Source organism: Oryzias melastigma, linkage group LG10 (genome assembly GCF_002922805.2).
Source record: "Oryzias melastigma strain HK-1 linkage group LG10, ASM292280v2, whole genome shotgun sequence".
NCBI classification, from domain to species: domain Eukaryota; kingdom Metazoa; phylum Chordata; class Actinopteri; order Beloniformes; family Adrianichthyidae; genus Oryzias; species Oryzias melastigma.
In genome coordinates this window covers 16265907-16276079 of record NC_050521.1, presented here as the reverse complement: position 1 = coordinate 16276079, position 10173 = coordinate 16265907, and positions in this window count along the sequence as shown.

Below are 10173 nucleotides of genomic sequence, written 5' to 3'. Positions count from 1 at the left end.
AAAAAAAAAAAAAAAAAAGTTCCAGTCGTGCTCTATAAAAAAAAACTTATCTTTCATTATCTGGAAAAAACAAGCGATAAGAGGTAAACTTTCTCTCTGATCTGATGCTTTATTTAACCTAACATGACGATCAGCGTTTATATCGCCTCTTTTCCGCTGCAGTCAAGGCTCAGGTCGTCATGTTACCATGACAACGCATCGGACCATGGATCAAATAGTCCGAGTTTTGTGAAAAAACGATCTAAACCGAAAAAATGAAAAGAATAAATTACTAAAAAACAACTGAATCTGTATTTCTTCTGTAAATAACCACAATATAGGTGGGATAATGCATGACAAAGCCTGAACCGCATGCTCTGCAGGTGCAATCAAGTTATGTTAATTAATATTAACGCGTTATGATTAATCGTGTGCATTAACACCCTCATGTTCACAGCTCTAATAAATATTTATATTGATATTTAAATCTTCAAAATATCAGCCCTGAAAGCTCATGCACACACCGCCTCACTATCACGAGGAAGCGAGGCTGTGATTCACAGACAGGTAGCCAGAAACAGTGAGTGGGTGGAGGTTAGCCCTTGGGCTTTCCCCAGAAACCAGCAGTGTCATTACTAAAGTAAACACGCACTCACACACACAGATGCACAAAAGGGGGTTTCCTGGTGCTGGAACAGCTGTGAGGCCTGCCATGAAACAGCACTCAAAGGTGCCAGATAGTGGGTCAAACTTACAGCATGTATTATGCACGGCCTCCTCTGTTCCAAAGGAAAACAGGTTTCTATGAAAACAGGGATTTTGAACAAACAGATCTAAACTGTAAACAAACACATATAGTACGGGTGAGATTGTCTTCTACCTTGCAATAAAGCAAGCTATTTGAGGTTCCTCTGAGGAGTTTCTGCTGTTTGTGTAGCTCCTTTCAACAAAGACAATCCATGAAAGTCCGATTATTAATCGAATATTTATGCAGCCACATTAACAGGGTTGTGTCCATTATTCAAAGCTGCATCTCTAGCGTTCTTTTTTTTTTTTGCATACGGCCATGTGCGTACGGCTCTCCGCAACGGGGGCAATGTGGGAGGAGAAGGGCTTTCCCGATGCCATGCAACAGCACAGAGCATGCTGGTCTTATGTAAACAGGGACTCAAAGGATGACTGTGCAGAGAACTCCTACACACACCACATGCAACGCAAATACACGAGTGCAGATGATCTGTGGGCACATCGACGTCAGAGGACAGCCGTTACGTGAGAAAAATATAATATTCATTGAAAAAATTAACGACTAAATAATGTGACATTTACGGCTCACACACATGGACTGAAACACAAAAAAATAAAATAAAAAATGAAAGGAGGAAGTTTGCCGTTTGGTTGGCATAAAACTGCCACATAAGTTGCTGCCCACACCGTAGACTTGACAGTGAAAAATAGCCGTGTTTCATCATTCACAGCTTGGAGGACAAACAAGCAATGATTGAGGTCTATTGTCAAATGGATTAAATTTACTCTAATGATTCAGTCCAACTAATTTCCTCTTGTTGTCTCTGAGAGCACAGAAAGTAACTTTCCAAGTGCCGCACGCTGAAATGTGACAATGGAAAAAAATGCTATGTTAATTTTTTTAACCCTTTAACACCTGAGGTGTTGCCGCTGACGCTTAAACACAAAATCTTTAACATATTGTAACTTTTTGATGTTAATACGAGTAGATTCTGAAGGATTACAGTAAATCAACACTGGAGCTCCGGTGTAGCTTCAAACGTAAGGACTAACAGAGAGATTAAACAAAAACTCTTGGATGCGATGCGTTATGACAAAGTCAAAGTCTGAGGGCCGGATCCGGCCCTCCAGATCATTTTATTTTTATTAATAGCCTGATGTTATCCTGCACTCATTTCTAACTTGTACACTTTTGATAAAAAATATTTTTATGGAGAGTAAAATATTGAAAGTTGTTTAAGTGTGTTTATTCTGGAATAATATTCCTGTTTTTTAGTTATTCATAACCATGTTAAAAAATTATGGTTTTAAAGTTTTAAAAATTGGCATTCTGCAAGCTTTTTGGATTATTTTGGGATTTACTAAGATTTTTTAGATTGCTTTGGAGTTTAACTAATATTTCCGCTGCATGATAACTGTTTAGGCTAATTTAGTCTTTTTTTAGGCTGTTTTTGAGTGTAGGTAATATTTACATGTTAGCTGTTAAGGGTGATTTAGGCTTTTTTCCGTTTTATAGGCTATTTTTAAGTTTAGATAATTTTTCAGCACAGGATAGCTGTTTTAGCTAACCTAAGTTTTTCCTTTTTTTACGCTAACTTGGCATTTAGCTAATATTTTAGCTGGCTATCAACTTCAGGATTTTCAGCTATCAGTTTTAGTGTTTTCAGCTATTAGCTTCGGCGTTTTTAGCTATCAACTTCAGCGTTTTCAGCTATTAGCTTTAGCGTTTTTAGCTATCAGCTTTAGTGTTTTCAGCTATCAGCTTCAGCGTTTTCAGCTATCAGCTTCAGCGTTTTTAGCTATTAGCTTTAGCGTTTTTAGCTATCAGCTTCAGCATTTTCAGCTATTAGCTTCAGTGTTTTTTAGCTATGAGCTTTAGTCATTTCAGCTATTAACTTAACCTTTTTCAGCTTCAGTGTTTTTAGTTATCAGCTTCAGCATTTTCAGCTATCAACTTCTGCATTTTCAGCTATTAGCTTTAGCGGTTTTAGCTGTTAGCTTCAGCGTTTTTAGCTATCAGCTTTAGTGTTTTTTAGCTATCAGCTTCAGCGTTTTCAGCTATCAGCTTCAGCATTTTCAGCTATCAGCTTTGGCGTTTTTAACTATTAGCTTCAGCATTTTTAGCTATTAGCTTCAGCGTTTTTTAGCTATGAGCTTTAGCCATTTCAGCTATTAACTTAACCTTTTTCAGCTTCAGTGTTTTTATTTATCAGCTTCAGCATTTTTCAGCTAGTAGCTTTAATGATTTCAGCTTTCAGCTTCAGCATTTTTAGTGATGAATTTCAGCATCTTCAGCTATCAGCACTAGCATCTTCAGCAGCCAAATTCAGCTTACAGCATTCACACTAGCATAATCACAGGTAATGTTATATATCTTGTTCAAATTCTGTCAAAAAGTTACGGTTTTAATGTTTTAAAATGTTGTTTTAGAGTGTTCAGTAAACGTTTATCCTGTCTGTTTTGGATTTTGGCCCCTTGTGCGATTGAGTTTGACACCTCTAGGTTATGTGTTTCAGGTTGATTGTAAACTGGTTTTTAAAACTTTCCATTGAGGAAACAACATTTTTTGAAAACATTGCATTCAACCAAAAAGATAGACCCTTGAAAAAAAGCACAATTAGAAAATAGGTTTACACTTATCATTGAAACAGAATCATCAAAATCATGCACAAAAATATAAAATTTCCACATTCCTAACTGAGTAAATCAATGTAGGCTTTACTTTAATAATTGCTTTTCACTGATTTGTCAGCTGCTTGAAGTAAAATTCTACAAAAGCTAAAAACATGAAGCTATGGCAAAGAGAAGCACTTTTCGCTCCCAAAAAGGTCGCAGCAAAAACATTCTGTTAATGCAGTGGCATTTCCACACATCCGTCCCTGTTTGCTCACTGCCTGAAAGCCACAGACAAATAAACAACACAAGCGCAGTGATTTCTATTCCCACGGATTCGGTCCGTACATTAAGTGAGGCTGAATAAAAATCAAGTGCAGAACAATGGAGTTGAATCACAGCTTTCTTAACGTCATGTCACATTCACAGTGGCACGCCGTACAGTGTTTGTGCATAATGTGGCTTTAGTGAGGGAAAAGTAATAGAAATATATATATTGTGTTTAAATAACTGTTTGGTGTTTTTATCATGTTCTTTATGCATTTTTCTCATGATGGAGGGTAAATATATAAAGTAAAATAAGCCCAAAACTACATTTTTGAATGCTCTCTCCACAGTGATGACTGTGTAATAACAGGAACACAGGTTGTAGTAACAGAACCAGCAAACTCATGTGTTGTTATTTCTTCAGGGAAGACAGTCTCATTTACTGAGGCTGTGTGAAAGGTAACCTCTCATTTCCAGGAGCACCTTTATGACATTGACGTATCCTCACCTTTAAAGTCCAATATGTACTCTTTTACAGCGGACAAACTCCGGAGGGAAATCTATCTTTTAACCTGCTGAATGCTGCACTATGTTTACATGCTGGCTGCTTACCGTGGGGTTCCTCTGCTTAATGATTGTCAGCTGTTTTCAAGTAATTACTGAGTATAAACTCTGAAGTTTAATAACAGCGTGGAGTAAAATGGCCTAAAAAGAAATTAACATCACTGGAGGTGATTTTTTTATAAGGTAGAGTGTGGCTGAGGCTGGGATGTATGGGGTCCCACTTGTGCCAAAAATGTTTCCTCATGCGCTGTCTATATCTCTGGTCCATTGTCTACGTCTTCTGAACAAGTTTATTGAACATTTGTTCACATCCTTGTACTACTAAGCATCATCTTCTGTGTGTCCTGTGAAACGACAGCAGCTAATGACCCTAGCAACTGTTGCTAAGGACTTTTCTGATGACCAACGACATTTCAAATTTTTAAGCATAAAGCACGCTGAAATATCACAAAGCTATCAACAAAAATGTCGTAGACATGCAGAAAATATTGCTTAAGAGACATTGAAATTTCATTTTAAATGAAATTATCCACTTGGGGGCCACAAATGGCCCGTGGGCCGCTGAGACACCTGACCCGCGCCAACAGTCCCGCCCACAACTCAAGGGCGAATTTCTAATTAACTCTTGCCGCTCTGCAGAAATTATGTCCTAGAAAATGACAAGTTTTTTTTATTATTATTATTCCTAAAACAGCAAATAATAACTAGAATATCTTTAACAAGAGATCAAAAGATGATTGGAGTAGATTTTAAAGGAAAAGTTGAGGTAACTTTTAAGAAAGCTGTTTTTTCTCTTAAGTGAGTTGAGTTATCTGGTATCTCTGCAGGTTCATTCCCGAGGACAGACATTGTTGGAATAGAGCTTAACCCATTTTTACTAAAAATAAAATTATATGGAACACACTACAAACCAGGAAGGAAACTCAATGCATTTCTGATTTTTGACACTGATGTCACCATGGGTTAAGTTTAATGTACCTTTGGGTACATTAACGCAGTGGTTTAGAGTTATGCTGCCACAGGAAAGCCTTCATAAGAAAAGCTTTAATGTGTGTGTTAAAATGTAAATCAGGGATTCCCATGGTAATACTAACATTATTAAAGTATGGATTATTATGAGTGTTAATTAAATCCTAGTCTATACTTTATTAGTGATCAAAGTGTACAATCAAGCAACAGTACACGTGTCTGTACCCTGTCATTATTCTCTGCTGCATCCACCATTTCTCAAACTTGTTTTTTCTCTTCATCTAAACAGTTTTTCTGAAGTTTCCTCTGTAAACTCAGCCTTCAACGCCAATGCCTCTGCACCATGACATCCCCGTTTTGTGCACATGCATGTGTGTGTTGGACTGAACAAACTGCTTTGTTTTCACTTTTTTGCCCCACATCCAGAGAGAGCTCTTTAAAGCAACCCTCTGGTGAATACTGTCACTCATTTGCAGCTCAGCAGGTCGAAGACACGCTTCTCAATGTCATCGAAAACAATCCTTCCTAAACACAACATGACACAATGCAAGGCCAACCCTATGAAGTCAGAAAACAGTAGAATCTCTTTGTTTAATCTCTCACTTTCTGTTAGATTCCTCTCAGCGTTTGAGGAAAGTCAGACTTAGGCGTGTCCTCTTGTTAAGCATCCCAATGGGTAAACTCTACAGAATAAAGGAAGGATGTTGTGTCTGCACACAGCGCCTCTCCTATAGCGATGTGAACCCCCCCAATATACACACTGGCACACACATCTGTGTAGATTATGTAAAGTGTGGGTGAAGAGTAGAAGAGTATAGGAAAAGTCCCCAGAGAACAGTGTTGACATCATATATTAAACAGCACCCCAGGTCTGACTAAACACTGGCTCATTAATAAATAATGAAGACGAGGGTTGAAAATAGATCTACAGAAGCCCCCACCGCCACTAAAGAAGCCCCCCCTCATGAGCCAATGAGGACACTCGTCCCGTTCTGCTCAGCTCAGGGGTCTCTCATGTTGGGATCAGCACCACGGAGAGCGCCGGCGTGGCGCCTGCCCTGTGTGTGCGCGTGTTGTTGTGTATGTGCTGACAGCTCGGCAGGTGTTCTCTCAGTGCGAGCTCCTCAGTAAACAGCAGCTGAGCGGTAAACACAAGCCCTGCTGACTGCCGTCATGTCAAGCCCTCATCTCACCTTCCTCTCTCAGCGTTCACTCTGCTCTCCCGCTTCTTCATTCTTTTCCACACTCGGCAATAAACACTCATCAGTCCTTTGCGTCACTTCTGACTTTCGCTCCTTTTGCTGCTTCTTTGGTATAAAAAGTTTTGCTGTTAAACCGCAGTCATTAATTCTTTTCCTTTCCAGTAAACCTTTCAGTGCATCTTCACCTCTGTGATCCACCGAGCACTCTGCTTTCCTCCATCCACCTCTGTGTTTTTTTCCTAAAGACCTCCATCCATATTTCTGTCTGTTTTAAGCCTCGGGACTATTTTTCACTCTTCCCCCTAAAGGCCAGATGGATTTCTTTTCATGAGTCTGGAGAACAAGAAAGATGAGGAGAATCTGAAACCCCAAGGAGCAATAGAGGGAGAGGACAAAAAGAGGGGGTAATGGGTGGAAAGCAGCGTTTGCACTCTGGTGACCTTTAGCTCCTCGCTGGGGGGGAGCGGGAGGAGAAAATTCATTTCATCAAGCATCTTTTGAGGTGGAATTCTGGAAAATTGACAACACCGATCACAAATCATTGGTGTTGTTTTAATGTGGGGGTTAATGGATGTGATTTAAGCTAAAGCTGAACCCTGTCTGGGCTTTTAACTGATGTCGCCAACATCCACCTGTTCACCAAAGATTGTTTGTTCAGATTATTATGTGGATTTACATCCTCTTTTATAGTAAGTGTTTTTGTCCTGTGTGGCTCTGGTGTTCCATTAAAGGTGTGCTCAGTTCTTTGATGACTACGGTGGCCCTGAAGTACAAATCAACACGGAAATATAGTAGTGATCACAACGACAAACAAAAAGCCAAAAGAAAAAATAAAAACACATTTTAGAAATTGAAACATAGTTCCAGAAACCAAAACACAATTCCAAAAATGTAATATTTCAGGAGAAAAATAAAAAATCCAGAAATTCAAATTAAAAGTAAAAACCAAGAAACTAGGAAAAGGTTTGGGACATCCCTCTTGGGATTATTATATCCACAATTACTTCATGCCAAATAATTTTCAGTTAAAGTGATTCACAAAAGGTCATAATCCAATCAGCGATGGATCTTTTCTTAACATTTTGTTTTTAATTCTGGAAATTACTTTAGTTTTCCCATTTTTCGTCGGAATTCATAGAATGTACCAAAGGACATCGTTGATTGGATGATGACGTTTGTTCACCACTTTAACCAGAAATTATTAGGCATGAGGTGATCGTGGATATGCTCCAAACGAATCATAAAACTTTTATTAATATGCGGATATTTGAAAAAAATTCAAAAGTCATCGTCCAATCAATGATGTTCTTACTTTTCTGGCTTCTTGTTCATTTTATTTGGGTTTCGGGACATTACTTTTTCCTAAAACTTTTAAGTTTTATGTTTAAATTTTTTTTATCGTTTTTTTATTTCTGGTTTCTTTTAATTAAAAAAAATGTTTTTATTAGAAGTTTTGTTTTTTTTAATTGTTGTTGTGATCTTTAATATGTTTTTGGATTGAAAATTGTAATTTGCACTTCTGGGCCACCGTAGATGACAGCTGGAAGAGGGATTGTAAAAAAAAGTGTTAAATAACTTTTCTTAAAGTGAAAATATTTTAAAGAGATTAAAAAAAAGAAGTCCTAAATTCTATATCATGTGAGACTAATGTTTTGAGAGCACATAAATGCATTGTTTTATAGAGAAAGTCCTGTTGTTTTTTGTTTTGAATGTTTGAAAGTTTGAAAATTTAAAGTCTCATCTAAAACCTCCAAGAGTTTCAAAGTTTTTGTAAAAAATACAAAAGAAAGCGGCTCCTGTAATCACTCCTGTCTGCGATCATTTCCAGGTTAGTTCGTCAGATGCTGCTGTGGACACCTGGAGGCTCTGAAGGTCAGCGGCTCCACCTCTGGTTGGCGGCCAGCTGACAGTGTGCCCAATCAGTTGGAGCGGGTCGGGGAGGGGGCACGTTGGAGGAACGGCAGCCAAGATCTCGCAGTAATGTTCCCATTCGAAAGAAGAAGAGCAAAAAAAATCAATAATACTTGAGCACAACGGGTAGGGATGAGGACGCAGAGAAGGAGGAGGAGGAGAGAAGGGCAAAGAAAGTTGGGAAAAAGGAGGGACAGGGGGTGAGGCGCAGGGGTAACGATGGAGTGGCAAAGATGGAGAGGAGGAGCGAGGGATGGTATTGGAGAGGTGTGGTAGTGGATGCGTGAAGGTGAGCCAATTGTCCTGCTCACTTGACCTCTCCAATTACCACGGCGACGGTTAATTAGCACCGAGGTAAGCTTAGGTAATTACCACATTGTGTCTCGGACAAGAGGCTGCTCATGCAGATCACACACACAAAACTCCCCGACACACACACAAACCTGTTGCTATGGATACCTGCAGTTCGTTCTTTCACCAAGCTGCAAAACAAAAATAAAAGAACACAGAAATAGAAAAAGAGTAAAGAAATCCAAAGCAGGGAGAGAGGAAATGTGGAGAAAGTAAAGAAAAAGTGCAAGAAGTAAGAAAAAGAGTTTGGGATCTGTCCAGAAGACGCCTAACAGCTCATGAGGTCCAGGAATAAAGATGGAAAAAGTCAAACTTTAACTTTAAAGCAGATAAAACCATAAATACTTCAATTATTGCTTTGAAATATTGTGCTTGACCCACTAGTAATGACACTATTTGAACCACCCTCCCCCTTTTTCCTTTGGCTGCTCTCAAAGGGAAGCCCGCTACACCACAGCAACACCTCCACAAACAAAGAGCAGTTTATTAGAGTAAACAATTTCACAAACACGCGGTGGATCCTCCTCAAGGATGTGACAGATCGGTCCTGACGCTCTGACCTGGCTCCTCACCCCTGCCAACACCTTCACCCCTGAAACCCTGCTGCATGTCCGGAAAACACGCGTGTGCAAGCACACACACACACACACACACACACACAACAACAACATGCCTCCCAAGTTTAGTTGACATGTTGCATAAGCTGTCGAAAGCTATATTTCTCAGCGTAGCAGGAGCTGCAGCCTTCCTCCAAATCAGCAGGGATGTGGCCAAGCAACATGCCGCCTTACTGCTCACGTTTTGGCTCACAGACGTCTCAGAGGATTCTGGCATTTCCTCACAGACCTTCAGGAAAAACTCTAAACCGTTTTAGAATGAAAATGTTTTAATCTGTGGTCATAAAACACAGTAATTGTTTCCCCGCAGAAGAACTAGAACATAAAGGGACATTTTCTACATGAGGCTCCATTCAGACCCAAACTGTCTGCTGGTCGTCCACAGAGGGCTACAATTCAGGCCCTCCTCTGGTGGATTGTTGGTCAGACAGCTCCGCCCAGTGCTGCACACTTGTACTGCAACATCCAGCTCAACACTTAATGTCACATTTTGTGTAAAAACTGCTTTTAAATCCTAAAGAGATTTAAACCCACATGCAAATGATTATTTTTACACCCAACTGTGACACAATGACAGGAACATTTTATGCATAAGTTGCTGGAATGAAGGTCATTTTACCTTCAAGCTCTGATCCGATTACAAATCATCAATATTTAGTTTGAAAATGCTGTCAAAAATACCACAAGTCTGCAATGCAAAAGCTAAAAACAATACACAAAAAAATTAATTAAAATTTTTGAACATTTAAGCTGTTGTGTAGGTTTTCCACTTTTAGTATATGTGCATTTTAAAGCAACTTCAATCTAAATGATACTAATAAATCAATGTTAATTTAAATTTGGTGGTGGGTGGTCATCCATAAACAGAACAGTTTGTTTGCTCAAATCTGCTGTTTTATATGGAAAAATAACCTAAAGCCCCAAAAAAATCATTATCATGTTCTGGCAAAGCA